At 39.6% G+C, this 22,248-nt stretch overlaps 1 long non-coding RNA gene across 1 annotated transcript in view; it reads right to left on the bottom strand.

Annotated features, from left to right (window-relative positions):
* LOC148110055 (uncharacterized) overlaps positions 1 to 22,248 on the bottom strand; it is a 504,178-nt gene that overhangs the window by 122,642 nt on the left and 359,288 nt on the right. Inside the window, exon 3 of the long non-coding RNA XR_015724452.1 lies at positions 4,020 to 4,106. This is a non-coding gene — a long non-coding RNA (uncharacterized LOC148110055). The remainder of the gene's footprint in view (positions 1 to 4,019; positions 4,107 to 22,248) is intronic.

Below are 22,248 nucleotides of genomic sequence, written 5' to 3' on the forward strand. Positions count from 1 at the left end.
TCTAATAACTTTTTTCTTTTTGAAAATAAGAACCAGGGGGAATGGAAGCATTAATATTCATAATACATATTTTTGGAATTTCTCATTTCTAATACTAATAAGGAACATGTCCCACCTATCTTGAGAGCAAGGCAAGCAAAGGAGGATTGGGGGCCTCTAAGAATGGCAAAGGAGATCAAACAGAAAAAAATCAAGTGAAAGGAAACACTGATTCTCAGTTTTTAATGAACTCTCATAATCAAAGTTTGAATCCCCTCTGGATTAATTGAGTGGTCCAAAAAGAAGATTTAAAAAGGCTTTTTTTTCCCCTTTTTTTTCTTTTTTAACTGGCTCCTTAGACCTTGTGGTTAGCAAATAGGTCTTGCCAATTTTGATAAATTAGTTGCAAATGAATCAGAAACATGTGGACTGTATGTATTCATATTTTAAATAGGGTAAAGGTACTTGGAAAATACACTTGGTCAATGCCAAAGTCTAAATGTTTCAAAAATAGTCTGTGGTATTTTCAGAAAACAAAACATTTCCACTCTGTCAGCAGTCTGACTTCAATGTATTTATATAATGCTTATTTAGCCTTAAACCCAAATTAACAGAAAGGTTCATATTGCAAAATAGCTAACATTTTTATAAACTCATGAGCACTGACTTGGCTAGTCTCTCCTATTCTTAGTCAACACACACTCTAATGTTCAGTCCTTTCTTCCTCACATAGTCTGAGTTAGGAACAGCCCAAAGGTAAGTTCAGTACGCATCCATTCCCACATCTTCTTCCTGATTGGTGGATCTTTAATAAATGAAAATAATGTATGTACCATTCTGCATATATTCTTCAGTGTATAGTTTCTTTTAAAAAAAAGGATTATTTATTTATATAAGAGAGAGAGCTGGGGGGAGGGGCAGAAATAGAAGGAGAGAGAGTCTCAGAAGAGTCTCAAGCAGGGCTTGATCTCACAATGTTGAGATCATGACCTGAGCCAAAAACAAAAGTCAGAGGCTTAACTGACTGTGCCATGCAGGAGCCCCTCTTCAATATATGTTCTTGAAAGAACAACCAGGAACACTCAAAATTAATATAATGCTGAAATATAACACATGGCAATTAAATCATAACTGTCATTGTACAGCTATGGTGACATTATAGAAAGAAGGACAGCATTTTATCTGGTGACTATCAGGCTCAGTTTTTCCTTTTTTTTTTTTTTTTTTTTAAGTAGGCTCCATGCCCAGCATGGAGCCCAGTGTGAAGCTTGAACTCACGACCCTGAGATCAAGACCTAAGCTGAGAGTCAGACAGATCTTAACCAACTGAACTACCCCAGTGCTCCTATAAATAACCAGTTTTTCCATTTTTAGTTTGTTATATAATCTTTTTTATATCCTGGCCAAACAATTGAGTATTAACATTGAAGTATTTGTTTTCTGAATTATCTGTTCGTTTACCTATATAACACATGAATTTTTAAAAATTGTCAATATTGATGACAAAATAACATAGTAATCCTGAATATTTAATCTCATGATACAAACACTTAGGAACTTCAGTTATTTATGTTAGAAAAAAAAAATACAGCCCCATTATATAGAGAGAGTACATTTTAAATGACTATATAAGATAAAAATTTCATGTAGTCAAAACTACCCTTCAATACCCTCATTAGGCCACCAAGGGCAGGATGCATTTTATTGCATACCATCGCTATACAGTAATTCTTCAGCACATTAGTTTGTGAACTGCTCAACTAGACTCAAGGAAGGAACAAAGGAGAACTACTGTGCAAAGATTCCAACAGACAGATCCCTCTGCCTTTAAAAGACCTGTGAAACAGCCATGGACCAAGCTGTGAATGGGTAGAACATTCTAAAGTGCTCCTCCTTCCTGCAGGCCTTCTTTCCTTGATTCACTTTTACTGTTTGGCTTCTATAACCTTAACACCAGTTAACAGACATGTTTGAGGTGAGCTCGGAGGCGATAATGAGGACTCATCTTAGAGATGGTCAGTTTCTAAAGACAGAACGTCAGGTAGAGTGCATTTATATGGGACTGTGCTGATGTAATTAACTTGACTGAGAAAGAAGTCTACAGAGATAAAAAGAAAGGTGTTGCTGGTGGGGTTATCAGCATTTTAAACAAATAAACAAAAAGAAAATTCATCCCAGAAAATGAAGTCATGTTAGGAACATGGGCACCAGAAGAAGCCAGTCAGATCATGAAGGAAAGCACTTCGCAAGCTTTCATGTGGGCACAAATCAGATGGAGGTACAATTCAAAAGCAGATTAGGGCCTGGGATTTTGTATTAACAAGCAACCAACAGGTGCCAGTGCTGCTAGTCCGCAGAGCACACTGAGTAGCAGGGACGTAAATCATAGCGCAAAGAGGTCCCCAGACCACACAGCACTGAAGGTGAGGATTAAAGGACAGCCAGGGCCAACCAAAAACCACACAGCAAACAATAACAATACAATGATCTATGATTTTAATACACCATCAACAGCCCTTACCATCCATATTTGTAGACAAGGATTTTTCTATTCACATCAAATCCGATACTCCACAGAAACCATATAGAGGGTTTTCTTCAGAAATGGAGGCCACTACGACGTAGAGAGGTTATGGAGCACATGTGGTGTGGTATTTTTATGTCAGTGATGCTAACAGACAAAGACGGTGAAACCAACTTGTGAGCACCAGGAGTTTATAAGCATTTACATGAGGAAGCAACCCCTTTGCCTATTGAGTCACTACTACTGTTTAATTTTAAGCTTTATTTTTTTTTAAAGATTTTATTTATTTATTTGACAGAGAGAGAGAGACAGCCAGTGAGAGAGGGGACACAAGCAGGGGAGTGGGAGAGGAAGAAGCAGGCTCCCAGCGGAGGAGCCTGATATGGGGCTCGATCCCAGAATGCCGGGATCACGCCCTGAGCCGAAGGCAGACGCTTACGACTGAGCCACCCAGGCGCCCCTAAGTTTCATTTTTATGTTTAATATGGTTGTTTTATGATTATGGACTAGAACGAAGTGAAACCATAACAAAACAAAGAAAACTCCTGTATTTTGGTAACTCTGTTAAGACAGCCACTCAGTATATAAACAGAACAAAACAATCCCATAATCACCAAACTTGCTATCAGAATTCAGTGTGTTGTGATGACTGAATTTACTAACCAGTTCAATCAGAACAGTTAATCCTCCTCAAAGTTCTAACACCTGTCTTTTTAGGAGTTTTTCAAATGAGTGAGTCACAAACCCCAAGCAAGTAACTTGACAGAAAATTATCAAAAAGATTTTGCTGATTCAATTTTTCTGGAAATGGAATTTTAGATATACTTTACTAAAGCCTGTGAAATTGGAGATAACTTAATAGATCTGAATAAAAAAAAAAGACTCTCAAGAAGCAAAGGAAATAATACAAAAAGGAAAAAAAAGGATTTATGTAGAACAGTTATTAAATGTATAGTGTCATATAAATTCTAGGGAATAAGATCTGCTCTGACAACCTCCAATGTTAGATTGATTAGAAAAATTTTGGAACACTACCAAGTTCTGTGAAAGGCATGGGAAATCATTTCAAAGGAAAGGGGGGGGGGGGAAAACCCCTGTCTTCCTCTGTACTGAAGAATATTACAGTATAATAACAGACCAAAAGTTTCTGGACAGTTGCCATGTGTTTCATGCAAGAAGAAACAATATGCAACAATATGGGTACTAGTTCCACCAATGTTTACTGCCAATGTCAGGTAGTTTGAAGTACCCAAGAAGTACCAATGCAAACTAATCTTGCATTGGTAAATTGTTTTTATCACATCTGACAAATAAACCTGATTTTCACCCTTTTCCACCCTGCCTGCTATAAAAGTAAGTAAAAAAAATGAAAGGCAGTGGCTTCCATGACTACTTACTCGGATGCTTCACAGCCTTAAACTTAGGGAACAAGAATCAGTTTGTTAAAAGAAAAAAAAAAAAAGCATCTGAACTCAAAGGGAAGGCTTAGCCCTGTTTAAATAGATAAATGATGTACCTTCAGACATGGGCGCCCTCCGTCTTCCTTCACTCCTGGCCTGCAGTGGCTGGAGAATCAGGGTCCTGATGGAAGGATACTGGAACTCTGTGGGGTGAGAAACAATTCTGAGAACTACTTCCTACAGGTTTACTTCCTATTTCTTTCTTTCTTTCCTGATCTCATTGCAGAAGGAACAATTAATTATAACTTTCAGTTCAGTTCATGGAACATAATAAGCATTGTTGCAAGCAAACTATCTTCCTTCCTTCCTTCCTTCCTTCCTTCCTTCCTTCCTTCCTTCCTTCCTTCCTTCCTCTTTCCTCTCTCCTTCTTTATCCATTTCCCCTTATCTTCATTTCTTTCCATCCCATAGTCAATCTCTCCAATGCTTTTTTTTTTTAAAAAGATTTTATTTATTTGAGAGAGAGACAGAGATAGCTACAGAGATAGCAAGAGAGAGCACAAGTGGGAGGGGGAAGGAGAAGCAGACTCCCCACTGAGCATTGAGCTGATGTGGGGCTCCATCCCAGGACCTTGGGATTATGACCTGAGTCAAAGGCAGATGCTTAACCGACTGAGCCGCCCAGGAGCCCCTCTCCAATGCTTTTATTGTGTGACTTTTGTTGGCTGTTTTCTTACAAAATGACTACTGCTGTTCTGTGCCTGTATGTAAATTGCTGTGTGTTTACCTTTTGCCCTTAAGCACCATAGTCTTAAGCTATATTCATAGTGCTCTGCATATATTGAACCCACCGCCCCTGAGCCACACTCCTGATGTGCATACATCACACTGTCATGGTGATGTATCCGTCACAAACTCCCCCGCCTCTCTGCCACCACATGCAGTGCTGCAGTGGATATCCTTGTGCATGTCCTCTTGCATCTGTGTGAGAAACTCTTTGAAATATATGCCAACAATGGAATGGCTGGAGGTTTCCAATCTAAGAGAATGTCTTCTCTTGATCATCCAAGACCACTCCAACTATATTTGCCACTCAAGGTTTTATTCCTACAGCTTTAAATAAGATAATGGATGGGGACATGGATGTTTAGAAATTCATTTATGTATTCTTCTTTCACTCATTCAACAGCTTACTCAATACCTCTATGTGGATTTTGATGGTATAAAGATTAAATGTCCTATCTTTCACCTTATATAGCCTTATATACATAAGCCATTTTTGCAGATGGGTAAAATGTGGCTGAGGTCATGTGATTAATAAGTGACAGAGTTAGGATTTCGAAAAAAGTCTAATTCCAACCCCCATAGAGAGAATAAAATAGAATATTGTCTCTATGGGAAAAACATCGCCTTGCTGTCTTGAGGGTGGAAAATGAGGGAAAATAGATGTTCTTCCTCAGGACATTCACACGCACAGTTCTTGATTTGTCAGTGGAAAACAGTACCTTGATAAGATGAATCTCTAACCCAAGAGTTCTGATACAGTGCTTTTGTGTTCCAGAGAGAAGACTGGATACTCTGAGGCCCAGGTCAGTGTTCTCGGTGGAAGCCGAGCAGGGAGGATCTGGCAACAGAAGCTTATGAAAGAGGAAGACTCTCTTTCCAGATGTCCTATCTCCCTTTCCTCAGTACTTTCTAAGATACAAGCTCCAGTAGAAGGTACACAGTGCACAGGGCAGCACCATGAGAATGAAGTGCCTACTCTTCCCTTGTCCACGGTTTCAGTTACTCGTGGTCAAGTGCGATTCTGAAACAGACGGTCCTCTCCCAACAGATCCTCAGAAGCTCAGCAGTAGCCTAAAGCTACATCACGAGGTACGTCAGTCATCTCACATCATCACAAGAAGGATGAGTACAGTACAGTAAGATATTATGAGACAGAGAGACCACATTCACATCACTCGTATTACGATATATTGTTATAATTGTTCTATTTTACTATTTATTATTAGTTGTTGTTCATTCCTTACTGTGTCTAATTTCTAAACTTTATTGTAGGTATGTATGTGTAGGAAAAACATTGCATATATAAGATTCAGTACCATCCACTGGGGACTTGGGAACAAATCTCCCAAGGATAAGGGGGGACTACAGTAGCCTGAATGACTCCCATAAAAATGCAAGGAACACATGCTGGAATGGGGAGGATTAAAGAAGTAGCGACCATTTCCAGTTTAAGAACTCTCAAAATCAGAGGGTCTCAACTATTTCCAGGGTGATATCTTATAAACATAAAAAGCATTTCAGTAATGTATTATGACAATGGTTGTTCACTTATTATTAGTTTCAAGTGAGATATATAATAGGAAAAGCCACAATGAATTTAGTAATATTTTAATTTGTATCTAACATTTTACCAATACCAGTATATATTTTTCCTTTGTTATTTTATCTTATAATCTATTATCTTATTTTTAATGTTTGCATCAGAAAAGCTCACGGGTGACTTGAATAGTAACAGTGGCGTACTCTTGGCTTCTTTTTTGGTGTTTTAGTTTAAAGAGAACCTGACTGCTTCTCCGCGCACTGCAGCCTGCTTAATCAAGGACTCTGATGTCTCCTGTGCCTCACCAGAATGGTGGCTGGTGGCTGTGGCTCAGGAGGGGACCCCTGGGCATTTGCTTTGCCCCACTGACTGCAAGTCTGCTTCCTTGTGGCTTCCCCTGCCTGGTCCCACAGGTGATCATGCTGCTAGAGGCTTGGGGAGATTCTGGGTGCTCTGGGGACTCCAACAGTGTGACCATGAGTGGGAGAGTGGAATTCCCAAGAAAGGCTTGCTCACCCGTGCCTGGGCTTGCCTTGGGAAGACGCAGGTGGTGGCAGATGGCTTCCCAAGAGTACTCAGCACTTCTGGAGGAGCTGTTATTGGAGGTGGAGCCCAGGATGCAACAGCACTAGTCAGGAGCAGCCAGGAGCAAACAGCTAGAGGGGATAGCAGCCATGCTCTTGCTTGTGGGCTGATGGAAACCTTGGCGCATGATTATGCTTGGTAGGGACTGAGGAGTGCTAGACCACCCAGCCCATTTGCAAAGGAAGTCTCTCTGCTGGAGTCTGTTCTACCACCAACAAACGTGCATGCGTTCAGGGTGTATATTTATTATACTATGTGTTATTCATTGCTCTTACAGCCTGAAGCCTATGGTTAATGCTTGATGAGCATGTAGATTCCCAACCCTTATAATTATTTACTCTCTCCACCCATCTACAAGAGACCATGTTCTGGAAACCACTATTCTAAATGCCCCAAATCAGTGCTCCTAGTTGGGTACTTAACATACCACCTTGTACTGATATTCTTAGGTTTATATTTTTTTATGTTCATATTCCTCATCTCCTTCACATGGATTGTAAAATCTCTGAAAGGAGAAATCAATTATTACATTTTAATACCCAGGATGTTTAAGAGCAAGAAGAGTGCTTTGCAGAGAGCCTTGCTAAACAGGAAAAAAAAAAAATTATTAGGCACCCATTCAGTGCCAGGAATTGTGGCAAATGCTTCACATTTATAGAGGACATTGAAGTTAACTCTACGACTTCCACTCCAAACCCTTCCTTTGTGCAGCAACAAAGGAATGATTTATAAACAGTCTAATTCCATCACAGTCATTCCATTCCCTTGTCTGTGAGGGATTCCGAGCCCAGGTTTAAGCTAATTAGAGCAATGCACTCACTTAAGGCTAGATTCAGGCTGGTCGTAAGACCTAAATCAGATTGAAAGGAACGTGTTTTTGTTTTTTCCATTTGGGGGATGGAGGCAAAGCTCTGGATAGCAAATTAATGGAAAGATCTAGATCCTTGATGTCATAGATCCATTAAATCAATCCACTAGAACTAACCTGCTCTGCGGCAGATATCTTCCATCTGTCTCCCGTCTCTATCATCTACCTTCCTCGCCCCACTCTCTGCTCTGAAAGGCTGACTTGTATGAACCTGTATAAATGGGCTCTCTTTCCTCTGGCTCCCGGTTGGCTCTAACCAATGGGGAACACCAGGAGGACACGGAGAGGAGGGAGAAGAGTAAGGTCAGCATTTATTTATTCCAAGACAATGTCCTACAGTGGGACACCCTCTTCTGTGAGATAATAAATCCCTTTACTATTTAAACTAGTTTGAGATTTGTTTTCAGTTCCGGTAAAAAGCGTCCTACTGATATATATAAATAATCCCATATAGTGAGCCTTAGAAGAAATTAAGGTAGCATTACTTCCATTTTACTGCAATAGAACCAGGGCCCAGAGAGGTTGCCTATCTTGGACAGGAGCTGAAGGAAGCCTGCTTTTTTTAAGTTTAGAAGTTAATTTATGTTCCCTAAATGCTCTATTTTAGAATTATTGATTTCACTTTTTAAAACTTACTAAATGTCTTTTAAATACTTTTTTAACCAAAAATCATAATCAGAAAATAGGCCCATTTAACATTTTATATAGGTTTTAGTTAATGCTGGATGCCATGTATATTCTCCTTTATCATTTAATCACCCTTAATCTGTGAAGATTCTGAAATAAACTAGAATATAAAAATAGAGGAACCAATTTGCCTTCTGTTAAAGGACACCTTGGGATACATCCTAAAAGCTTTTTAAAAAACCACACACCTATTTAGAAATAATTTGAAACTTACAGTAAAGTTGCATGAATAGTACAAAATACATTCCTATATTCCTTACCAAGATTCTCCTACTGTTCATATTTTGCCCGTTACTCTTCCTTTCTGCTCCCTACCTCTCTCTGTGTATATGTATATATATATATGCTGCATATCTGTATATATGTCCCTTTACATCCAAATACTTCAGTGCATATCTCCTGAGAACAAGGACTTCCTCTTACCTAACCACAGTACAGTTATCAACTTCAGGACATTTAACATTGAATACTTGAATCTCTGCTAATATTTCCATTTTTCCAATTGGCTCAATAAGGTTCTTTATAGCATTTCCCCCTCCATAGAGGATCCAGTCTAAGACCACATGTTGTATTTGTTTTTCATGTCTCTTTAATTTATTTGAATCTGGAAGAGCGCCTTTCATTGACTTTGATCACAATGCCATTTTTGAAGCCTTCAGCCTCACCCCTCCCTTTTAAATAAAATGCTCCTAATCTTTTTCCTGATGTTTCCTCATGATTAGATTCAGTTTATACATATCCTGTCAGACAACTACCTGGCTGAGGTTGTGCCCTTCTCAGGATATTGCACCCAGAGGCCCTCACGGTCCTTCTGCCTTTCCTTGATCACTTTAATTGTGACCACCTGGTCAATGTGTTGTCTGATTTCTCTACTATATAGGACGGAGGCTTGATTTTTAAAATCAGGATTTGTCAGACTGCAATGCACTGCTCCTGGCTGCTTCTTGTTAATTTGGATTCATCTGCTCTTATTGAGAACCTTAGTGGAGACATTATTTGCTGACTTGAATTGATGAGTGTTTTCTTTCTTAAGCAAAGTCTGGGCAAGGGAAGTTACAATCAAAGGATTTCTACAGCTTCTGACTCGTTTTCAAATCCTAGCAATTGGCCTCTTGCTATTTAATTAAATAACTGTTAAGGGAAAACAAGTTAATCGGGTTTCTGAAGCTCTTTTCTTTCTGGCCCACATCACTTTGAGGGTATCTCACCTTCTCTGTAAAAGAAGTGTCTTCTCTGTCCGTTCAGACAAGACGTAGGGAGATTTGTTTCTGAGCAGCAGGCAAATTGCTTTGTTCGCAGAAGCAGCTTTGGGAGGAGGGAGCCCAGGGTGGGAGGGTGCTCAGAGGGGGTTATGCAATCGTTGGTCCTCTTCCACACTGCTGGGGTTCTAGTCCACCCTGACAGTGTTAAAGGTCACATCTCCAATATCTCTCACTTAGTCTTTCTTGAAGGATTTTCCCTGTCCCAGAAGGTTGTTGGGAAAACCGTGAACTTTCGGCAGGCTTTGCAGGTGGGTCTCTGGGCTCACATGAAATCTGGGTGTAATAGCTTTAGGTAAACAACTGATCCTAAAACCAGTTCAATTGGTTGTTGAGTCAAAATGTATCCCAGGCCTCAAAGACCTTTAGAGAAAGTGAAGCCAAACTCCTTACGTGTAATTACATTTTGTTGATTTGTCTGAAGTTCTTCCCTTTTGTCACTTTAGGGCTGCACAAAGCTCCCAAGAGACAATGATGGCCATTGTTGGTGTGCACAGTGCTGGTGTAATAGCCAGCAAAGAAAAGCAAACTTGTGGTCTGTGCATTTCACTGCAGGATACAAATCATGCAGCAGAATCTGGCAACTATTATGAAGCTGAAATAAGCACATCTAGTCACAGAACAAAGCAACCAAATTATGTATTTAACATAATAATAATTATAAAAGCTTCATAGGCATCATTTTGAACTATTTGCTGCCATGAGTCCTGAGGGCTTCCTTCAACTATGGGGAACACTGAAAAATGAACAGTGACAGGAAGCTGGGGTGCAGAGCAGGCTCAGTCATTAGTTTCCTTTTGTGTGTGAGCAATTGTTTTAAAGTTCACTGCAATGCTCAGTGTATCATCGGTGCCACAAATTACCCCTTGGATAGTGTACTCCCAGTGCCAGCTTCTCTGGGGTACCTTCTGGATTTTACAAGTGGTGCCATCAAACAATGATTATTCTTCTTCAAGAAATTATCCAGAGTGGCTTGTTACATGACAGGCATGTGGTTTGAATTTTGTTATAAACACAGAACAAAGGGTCTGAGAGTGTTTCTTTTCATTATCTGAGCTGTGTGGCGCTGAGGAAACATGAGACAGTTCATTATTCAAATGAGAATATTTTTTTGCCTTTCATTTTCGGTTTTATTTCTGTATATCCATGACATTTCAGCAGGCAAGCTGCCTCCTCTAGAAGCACCATCTGCTTTTCTTTTCAACTGTGACACCATCTGAGAGAAGACCTTCTCGCTCGTAGAAATACATGTGGGATGAGGGGGATGGTGTTGTTAATTATATATACATATATAGGTGTGTATCTGTGTGTGTGTGCGTGTGTACTTTTTTGTTAGTTTTAATACTAGAGCATAGATGTATAATTCAGGAATTTGATCTGAGTAAGAAAACTAAGCAAAAAATCTCTAACCCAACTTTCTCTCAGATCTCAAATCCCTTCTTAGTGCAATAGGATATACGTTCCATGAACACGAGATTTTTGTCTGTTTGTTCACTGGTGTAAGTTGGAATCTAGAAGAGTCTCTGGTATATAGTAGGTGCCAAATGAGTAGTGGTTGAACGAAATGGTGGAATCACAGTGTTCTTCCTGAGTAGGTTTTGTGTGCTCAGCACATACCAGTCAGAGCCTACTCTTCCTGGCTGTGAATGCTCTATGCCATCCAGACCCAGTGTGGCTGTGTTCCTTTTTGCCCAGCATTAACACGCACTGTGATAGATGATGGTGTTGGGTGGGGATGCTTTCTCTAACTTGTGTTCCATTTTCTTACCAGATGACAAAGCAAAGCTGCTTTGACACCCTCTCCTATGAGTTGTCTGCCTGGGCTGCCAGCTCTCAAGTATCACCTGAATTATCATCAGTGAGTATCCAGGCTGGGCCCTAGCCTTAGGAGCTTTGCTTCATTAATATATGGATCATACAAGAAATCAGACCTTATTATCTATTGAGATGACTAATATTAAGCTGCTACCGTAATTCAGGAAATCTGTGAAAAATACCTTCCTAGGTACGAGTTTAAATTGTGCAGCATAACTGGCTACGAAACAGCAGCTGTCAGACTGGCCTGATGTCCTACAATTGGAACTGGATTATCTCATTTCAGCAGAGATTTCAGAAAGAGGCAGGGAGCCAGATCAGCTGGGCTTCAGGTTTCCATGGTGGAAAGGATTCATGTTCACATCTTGGACCTTTTCAGCCCACTCACAGAAAAATCTGACAGCAGCAGGCACATCCAATGGTCTTGACAGACATGTAGAGAATACAAAGGAAGAGACTGAGGTCATCCATGACATCATTAAAGCCTAACAGTTAGCTGACATGAGAGCCAGAAACATGTGATACTATTTTTTTAGGAGCTACTCTAATGAGAGATTTTCAGTGATTCCCCATTCCCTATAGAAGGAATCCAGAATTATGAGCAAGGTTTGTAAAAATCTTAGCTAAACCTGTCTTCCTTGATGAAGTCTCCTTGCCCACCAGGAGCCACTGGAAGTGAGCTGGAGGACAGTCACCATGCAGCCACTAAGCACCCCTACTGTGGTGGCCACATCGTGCTGCCTTGAATGGAATGCCTCATCTCTGGTGGTTGAAGTTCTGGTAAAGAAGCTGATGATTTCCTCATAAATATATTAAATCTGAAGTCCTGATGGTATAACCAAGAGGAATTGTGCAGTAAGGAGTTGGAGAGAGAGCTTGGAGCTCCAGAGAGAGGTCTGGCTGGAGACTCAGTTTGGGGAAGCTTTCACCTCTAGATTGAATGTGAAGGTATGGGGTGAATGAGATCATAAAAGGGGAGTATGTAGAGCAAGAAAAAATGAGGACACCAATTTTATGGGAAAAGTGAAGAAATTGGTACTCATGAAGCATCTCCTGGGTTCTCTTAGACTCAGGAAATTAAGGAGCCTGTGCTTTCTGCAATAATTTCTGCCCTAGTCCCACATCATGAAGGAACTTCCACCCTCTTCAGCAGCTACCACAAGACTGACCTGAAACATGACTGTCCCTTCTCTGATGTTCAGAACGATTTAAATGGAAAGAGATTTCCTTATTTGAGATTCCCTCAGTAATTCATGCTGGGCAATAGCATGAAATTCTTCCCCAAAGTCACAAACTAATTACAAATAGTTATGATTTGATGTGTTTACAAATGTATGGAACTCACTGAATGATAATAGTTTGTTTTTATAGTTATACGGTTCAAATGCCCTCTACTAATTTTAAACAACATCTGGGTTTTAGCAAGACATTCAAAAGAGCAAAATTCAAGAGCAAACAACATCAAAACCCTTCACTAGAAAAACCCGTCCATTAAAAAAAAACTAGACCAAAGTTCAATTCTCACCTGGTTCAAAAACAATTCACCTTATCCTTTGTGGGGTTTTAGAATGGAGTAGGCAGAGAAACAAAGGGAAAGCAGTAACATGTGTAAGTGATCACCAAAACATCAGCTCATTTCCAACTGAAAAAAAACATTCCTTGTACACAGGTCACAGAACACATCAAATCAAACTCAAGTGCTGAGGAAAGTCACAACTTAGAGGGGGAAAAATCCAGGAGAGACTTTTTGCAGATGGATGGATAAGAAAGGGTAAGTTTCACTCTTGTGGACTGCAGCCTAGGCTGTCTGAAATAACCAGTTAATAACGTTAATAATAAATCACAAGATAACTCTGAAAACAACTATAGGGGGATTCTGCCAAAGGGATTAAATAAGAGAAGGGATTTTCCATAGAACTAGTGAAAAAATTATCTAGTAGAGTGGAGGTTTGAGTCTTCGCACTGAAGGGAAACTCCTCTGCAAGAGTTTTCTTTTGTGGCTGTATTTTCATTGGAAATAGTTCCTTCTGGAGAGAATGAAGCCAGTTCACTCTTGAATTTGCAGGCAAAGGTGAGATGAACAGGTGAAAAAAAAAAAAAAAAGAGTATTTTGTACTGAGGCCACATAAGAACATGTGGAAAGGAGTCTGGCCCAGTGAATTTGAGTTTTTCATCCACAATTTCATTTATATGGTAGAGCACTTCCCATTAAACATAACTTTATGGACGGTCTCCCCTGAGTAAGGCAGCCAAAGTTGCTCAAAATCAATTATTCTTATATTGGCTTCAACTGAATGACTGTGAGGATTTTTTATTGCCTTCTGATTTTATCAGCATGCCAGCCCATGACTAATCCACAAAGAGCCCACAAATGACCCAGGATACAAATCTGTCCCAAATAATCTGTCCTTCCTTCCATCTAAAAAACAAGAGTTCTGGCAAGGCTCACATATTTGGTTTACTGATGTGTTAAGTAACCCCACTGCTTTATGCTTCACAGGCTCTGTAACCCCCAGCATACCAAAACCTACATGGTTTGGAGGAAGATGAAAGTGGAATGCTGCCATAAACAGCCTTGGTCAACCGGAGAGGAAGGAACAGAAAAAATTATCAAAATAATAAATATGGGGCTCTTACTCTGAGTGACATACTGTGTTAGACTTGGTGGGTAATACAAGGGAGCTTAGGAAAAAGTTCCTGTGCTTAGGAATCTCTCAATCTAATATAGTATCTGGAGATAGTAGAAATACAGAGTCATTATTTGAAGACTATCTTTTGAACAAGTATATAATACAAGGCCAAGGACTCAGCACCAAGTGTCCTAAACTAAGAATTATCATCCTCCAGCTACCCTCAGCTGGTATGGGACAAAATTTACTGGAACACATGAGAACATCCCTAAATCTGCAAGGAAAAAAAAAAAATAGATGCATTCCATTTTACAAATTTGTAAACTGAGGCATCAAGGTTAAATAATGTGACCAAAGTCTTACAGCTAACATGCAGGAGAGCTGGGATTATCCTACAGTATATCTGAGCATACCTAGACCCTAAATGAGTTATAAACGATCCAGAGATGAAGAGGAACCAGGGATTGGTATTATAACTCATTGTAGAGCCTGGCAATTGTGAGTATTCAAATAAATGCATCTGTAATATTCAAATACATGAAGGAAGGTTTTTTTGTGCTTCCTGAATAGGGTGGCTGGATAATTTATACATACAGATACTCCTCTAGAGATGAACAGCTAGGGTTCCAAAAGATCTTGTCCTTTTTATTCTTATACACAAAGTACCATTAGATAAATGAGTTGCTCTGATGTAGTGACTTTTCATCTATGAAAGCTGATACATTGAAAAAAATTTAAGTAGCAGTTTTTGACCTAGGAGACTTCAGAGTCAGGGAGCATCAGATGCAAAAGGTTGAGGGAAAGGCCTGGATCAAAAGAAAGGGAAGGCAGCATTTACTAAGTAAGTGGGGTACTCCCATTTTCAAATGGAAATGTTGTTTATGGAAGAAGCCATGAGTAGACCAGTAAAGATGTATTTTTCAAGAACCAATTATCCATCCAATCACTGTTTTAGGTGCTGTGGGGGGAAAATGCCATCATCCTGCCTTCATGTAATCTACATTACTAGTGGGGAAACAAAACTAAAGCACTTAAAATGATTAGCAAGAAGCACTAACCACAAGTCTGAAAGTTCAGGAAGGATATGAGAGAACATCTTCCTGACTTGAGTTTTCTGAGAGAGCAGAGCTGACTTCTTGGGCTTGGAAACACCCTCAACAGTCCTTCTGGGACTTTGCCTAAAGAGTCAGTGGAAAAAATCCAGGCCTGGGCGAGATGGCTTCTTCTCAACCAGTTTCATGGAGTGCCTCCCCTACGTCCATGGAAGGCAAATGGCTCTGTGGCCTGCTTGATTAAATGCTTCATCAGGCAGACAGGCTCCTGGGAACTGTATGCAACATTTTATTAGCTTTCAAAGCAGTTGTTTCTCATTGTATAGATAGATGTGCCTGAGTAGATAAATAATCTAGAGTTTCAATGCCAAAGGCTAATTTGCCCTGGCTTGAGAAATATCTGTTTTGTGAACCCCTAAGCAGCATGAATTATATTGATAGGTTTGCATGTTTCTGGCTGACCACCAAGGGCCCCCCTTCCAGGAGAATGGGAAAGTGGCGGGATGAAGTTTTCTCACAGAATTTACCACTGACTCTAAAGTGAAATGGCTACAATGAATACTCATCCTTCCCCATGCAATCTTAATTGGGTTGGCAACATGTATAATTACCATGATGGCAGAGGAACCCTGTGATGTCAAATGAAGGACGAGCTCCTTTGGCTATTTGCAGACAGCCTCAAAAAAAGTCATTTTCTGAAAGACCACCAATGAACTCATTTGAGTAGAGGTACATTTTGCTTTGCTTGGGCTTCCATAGCTTTCAAAACACAGTGCTTTCATGCCTTGGAAATAGGAATTTTTAGAAAGTGAATGCTTGCTAGTTAAAGGGATTTTAATCTCTCTTTCAAATGCTGTTACTAAAGTTCAAAGCATATAAGTCTCTATCAATGGGTTGCAAACCACTGTAATGCAACACTTATCCAATTTGCAAGGATGTTAGTTAAAAAAAAAATTTTTTTTTCTCCCAAGGGGGGAAGAAAAAGCTTCACAGAGACAGCCTACCCAGGAGTAAATTATAAAGCTCTCCCACGAACATCAGAGCTACATAAACTTAAATGTAATTACCACCTTGGTAGGAAAAGAGAGTCTTTATTTTTTACCTTTTCAGCAAGAGACTATCCACTCCTAGAAGTTCATGAAAGGTCATTGGCAGAATCTAACCTCTACTTTATGCAAACTACCAAAGCTAAATTATACATTTTTTAAGAGCCTGCTGAATGCTATGTAAAGGTTTCTTTACAAACGCCAATTTCCAGTCCAATCATCAATGAAACCTCAAGTCAGTGTCAAATGCTTGCCAATAATATTGAGGTTCTTCAATCAGATGCCTTTCACCCAAGGTAGGTTTCATTATCCCCTTCTGATTGCTCATAACCAGAGGAAAGCTAAAGGAGAGTCTGATGTTACAGAAATAAAACTTGAAAAGTGCTTTAACTCTTCCTAAAATTAATGAGCTAGATTCTTTCGGGGGGGTACGATCCCTCATGAGAATATATTATACATTTGAAATCTATATTAACTTACTCAGAATTCTGTGGCATCGTTTTGTAAGTTATGGGCTATCAGGGACTCTTGTATACATTTTCTTTTATATGGATTAATAGGGAATGGTAATATTGCTCAGGGGAGTGGGGGAGAGCAGACTGTTCTCCAACAGCAAAGGTCAAAATGCTCCTAGGATCCTCCTGAGACTCCCTTTTCTTCAGCTAGCTCTCTTGCTAGCATGCAATTCAACACCTTCTGGGGACACTCCTATGTTAAAGAAGCCTGTTTGTATGTATCCATTTTTGTACTCCCGTTTGTCTAGAGTGACTTTTGCTTGTTGGTTGAAAGTACTCAAGGAGACTGGGATTACTATTCAATTATTCTATCCCTAGGGCTAGACCTCTAGGTAAGGCCATGTAGGAACCTTTCTCTGATGTGCTTCAAATTACACAAGTTGGGCGACTTCTCTTATGATGAGTCTGATGTGATCTGAGATATTGTTGGGTTGATTGGGATAGCGGGGTCTCCTCCCTAAGGAGATAGTTTCTGTAAAGGGGGATAAGGAGATAGTTTGTATAAAGGGGGATTCAGGCTCATTCTTCCATGGAGGGAAATGAAAGTGTATCTCAAAGCTTATGCTGTATGCCTGACCTGATAATAAAAACTACTAAGAAATGCCTGTCTCTCACATTTTGGATAAATGGTGGATCTGGGTCAATAGAGAATGGTTTTGTTTGCCCCCCCCCCCATTCTGTAACATAGTATTTGGAAGTGTTAATGTGATTTTCCTAAAATTTCCATTTTAATGAGAGGGAACAATTTCTTCCCTGGAAGTGTGTAGCTCAATATTTCTTAAAAGCCAAAAGAACAGAATGTGAAAAGGCTTTTCAAAGAGGTTTCTATCTTAGCTGAAACAACAACAATGATAATAATAATCATGATCATTATCTATTTCATTTGCATAGGATTTTATAGTTTATAAAGTACTTTCATGTACATTATCTCATTTTTTATATAACCCAAACCTTGGATAATACAAAATTAGCTTTTGCTTATGTCAAGGCATCCTGTGGGTTATTAGAAGCTGTAGGCCAGATGTTATGAATGGTGTAGAGTGTTTCTTGGCAGAGTACTGAAAGGTCCAAAGTTTTGGGTAGACTCGAATGGTAAGATAATGAGAAGAAAACGTATTATAGCTTGCTTTGCTGAATAAAGGCACCAGGCCAGGGCAGGACCAACAGATGTAGAAAAACCTGCTTTGAGTTTCCAATGCTTAGCTCAGGAATGGCAGAGATCCACTAGAAGTGGCAGCCTGGAAATCTACATGAGATGGGTAGTGAGGCCATGCTCAGGAGAAGCAGGACAAAATCGAGGCGCTTCCCACTCATGAACTCACGTGAATCGATGAACAAAGCTGCTCACAAAGCTGAAAGACCTCTACTCTGTTCTACACCATCACTTCATTCATACATTATCATCCTTTTCACACACAATTATTGTGTCAGGCATTCTGCTTGGTGTTGGAGACACACAGTGAACAAGACAGACACAGGTCCCTGCCCTCATGCAGCTTGTATGGTAGAGACAAAGAACTGGGGAACAGACAACAAAAGTTATAGATTCAGATAAGCGGTACGGAGGAAATAAGCAGAGCAACAGATAGGGAAAAACTTGGAACTTATTTTAGCAAGCATGGCTCAGGGGCGCCTGGGTGGCTCCGTGGGTTGAGCAGCCGACTTTCGGTTTCGGCTCAGGTCATGATATTGGAGTCCTGGGATCGAGTCCTACGTCAGCTTTACACTTGGCACAGAGTCTGCTGGGGATTATCTCCCTCTCCCTCTCCCTCTGTTCCTCCCCCTGCTGGTACTCTCTCCCTCTCTAAAATAAATAAATAAAATCTTAAAAAAAAAGAAAAAAAGAAGAAAGCAAGGATTGATCCCAGGGGCAAGCTGTATTAAGGAAGCCTTAAAAATTGCCTTATGTAAAAGAAAATATAACACCTCTTTGACTAAGTCTGGACTTCTTCCAAAATGCCATAGATAGCAAGATCAAACACTGATGGAAAATAAATGGTTAGGGGAAGGACGATCAATATGGAAGTAAATGTATTTTCAGAGTACATTAAATCAAGTAAGATCCCTTCCTGTAGAAGAAACCGGGAGCATCAGTGTTCAAAACTTGCTGTGGCAGATAGGCTTTCTCCTCAAATCTTGGTCATCACCTTGTGCCAAAGCCCAAGGCAGCAGTCCTGTACTAGCACATGGTAGAGTCATGGAGACAGGAAGGTGAAGACCATAGACTCTCCTTGCTCTGTCCCAGGAGTATATACAATGTCAGGTGATTTCCCTTCTGGGCAGAATTTGTTGGCATTTAAAAGGAATACCAGGTAGAAAACTCATTGGACAGTAAAATTCCTCCTGTTTCTGCGGCACGCACATTCAGTCTGTTTTTCTGCTGTTCCAGGAAAAAAAGGACCAATATCCTATTGTTTTTAATTTTAGATTTTATTTATTTGAAAGAGAGAGACAGAGAGAGAGCAGGAGCAGGAGGGATAGGCAGAAGGAGAGGGAGAAGCAGACTCCCCTCTGAGCAGGGAGCCCCATGTGGGGCTCAATCCCAGGACCCTGGGATCATGACCTGAGCTGAAGGCAGATGCTCAACCAACCAAGCCACCCAGGTGCCCCCCAATATCCTATTTTATTCTAGAGTTTTTTGAAACTTTTCAGTCCATGGTTTAGTTCTGGCAATCTTTGAGGGATGGGATTTGTTAAGTACTATATTCAAATCATTATTTATTAGCTGACATTGTTTCAATTCAATAAATATTTTAAATCCTTTATTACACACTGTTAATGTATTGCTGGGAACTTTGAAATAATATTTCCAGTCTCGTCTTTGTTCTCTGTGGAATAGGAACAAGACATATATACTGGCAGTTAATTTCTCCTTGAAGAAGTTCAAATATATTATTATTAAAAAAAATAATATCTTCTATTTATTTGTTAGGTTTGTTTATTTACTAACATACAAAAAGTTGTATATAACTAATGTATATAACTTAATGAATTTGGAGATAAGTATATACCCATGAAACCATAACCACAATCTATGCCATAAACCTACTATCACCTCCAAAAGTTTCCACCTGCCCTCTTATTTTATGATGATGATGATGATAAGATCTATCCTCTTGAGAAATTTTATTTCCTTTTTTAGAGAGGGGGGAGGGATGGGGGGAGGGCAGAGAGAGAGGGAGAGAGAGAATCTTAGGCAGGCTCCATGACCAGTGCAGAGCCTGATGTGGGGCTCAATCTCACATCCCTGAGATCATGACCTGAGCCAAAATCAAGAATCGGATGTTTTAACAGACTGAGCCACCCAGGGGCCCCTTAACAAATTTTTAAGTATACAGTACAGTATTGTTAACTATAGGATTCATCATATATATAGCATACAGCAGATCTCTAGGACTTATTCATCTTGTACAACCAAAATCAAACATGTAATTTTTAAGTTTATATAAATATCTGAACTGAAGGAGATTACAAAAAAAAATCTAATGACCAATATAATTTTATTATCTCATGAAATATTATTAACCTTTAAGTCAAGAATTAATGTCTCTATATAAGATGTTAATGGCATTAATTCTCTAGATCTGATTCCATGTTACTAATATCAAACCAAACACAGAAATATTATAATTTTGAAAGTATTTTTTACCCAAGCAGTCCCAGGAGCATTTGAGAACAGGTAGAATATGGAAAGGTTAAAGGTTATAGTTTAAGGGTTAAAGAGAGTCTGCAATTCATTATTTCAAAGTCCAATGAAATCAACTCAAGGTATTTATAGTGACTCAATGGGTACATGTTATTCGTTTGCAGGATACTTGGAGTATAGCAGTGTAAGTAGAGGCAGTGGTAGAAAGGATCAGTTATTCACCTTGCTGGTGCTGGTGGTTAAATACTGCTCTAGTATACAGGAGAAAACAACACTTGCTTGTGTTTTCCTCCTTTCTTTATAGGCTTAAGTGAAACCTGAGTATTTCTAATATTGCAAAGGAAAATTGGTTTATTTTCAAGCAAAGGGCTAGTGAGACCATTCTCAAAATTTTGCCCTGGAGAGGCCACAAATTTCTATTGTCCTTCTGTTTCCAATGGTGTATTCCATAATTTTATTTTCTGCAACTCTGACTGAGGACTCCAGTCAGGACTTCCAAGAAAATTATGCCATTAATTTAATTACTAAGATTTTTATTTCTATTTAACTTACAAAAATATATATGTTAGGAATTGCTTAATAGTGTATTATTTCTAGGAACAGAAGAAGATCAACCACTGTTGTTTTCCACTAGGAAAGAGAGAAGCCTGCTGGGATTCATCATATATAGCATACAGTCAAGCTATTGTAAAATCAGTCATTTATTATATGTGAGCGTATTTACATTTTCTCTATTTGTGTTGTCCAGAAGGATTTTGTTGCAAAAGAATGGTAAAGGAGGCCAATAACCGTTAATATATCTAGATAAGTTCCTTGTAGAAAGACAGAGAAGGCCACAGGAACATTATATGCTAAATTTTCTAGGAATTGTGGATAGCTGTAGATAACTGGGTTTCAGCCAATTTTTGACAGCGTATAAATAATGTGATATATACCAAAAGAACTTTGGAAAAGTTAAGATGAGGTTTTCCTTAGAGACATACTGTGTAAAGCTGGGCTGCTGATCACAGTGTGGAAAAACAGTCTACTGCTTCTTCTATTTATGCAGTTCAAAAAGCTCACTCCATCCCCAGATTTGCACCCCAATAGTAAGTACACAGGCTCCTAGAGTGGGGCTAAAAATAGGGCCTTTTACTGGTACTATAACCTGACTCTTACAGTTGTTGGGGAGGAACGAGAAAATAGTTGATTCAAGTCTGTAACAGGGTTCAAACATTTTGAGGCTTACCATATTTTTAATTTTCCAGTAGAATTTGGCTTGACACTGCCCATACTTCTACCTCTCATTTCTGCTGGCCTCAGCCTGCTTTCTACATACACCTCACTCAAAAGATGCTGGGGCAAACCTGAAATTTATTTGTGCAATGAATACAGTGACCATATCTGTGTCCGCACAAGCAATATGAAGTGTTGTCCCAATTATTCAGACTCCTGGTGGCAAATCACTGTGTTATAATAACCAACTAATAGCTTCATTTTGCTTATGTGTCTGAATTTAAGTATCCAAATAAAAATGGTGGCCAAGGGATGCCTGGGTGGCTTAATCAGTTAAGCATCTGCCTTCGGCTCAGGTCAGGATCCCAGGGTCCTGGGATCAAGCCCTCCATCAGGCTCCTTGCTTAGCAAGGAGCCTGCTTCTCCTTCTGCCTGATGCCCCACTGCTTGTGCTCTCTCTCTGACAAATAAATAAAAATTCTTTAAGAAAATGGTGGTTGAGAAAATGATCGGAATAATTGTCAAGAAGGCATTAGGATTTGCTAAGTGTCTCCCAAAGTTTATAAACCAGACCTGCAGATGCTGGAGGCTGGGGTAGAGTGGATGAAGGATGTGATGATTAATTAAGTTTAGGAAACATCATACACATGTGTATATGGGCAAAAAGACTGTGACGAGTCTTGCACTAAATAAACCTATTT

The sequence above is a fragment of the Ursus americanus genome, chromosome 5 (genome assembly GCF_024610735.1).
Source record: "Ursus americanus isolate L20-20 chromosome 5, mUrsAme1.1.p, whole genome shotgun sequence".
Lineage (NCBI taxonomy): Eukaryota > Metazoa > Chordata > Mammalia > Carnivora > Ursidae > Ursus > Ursus americanus.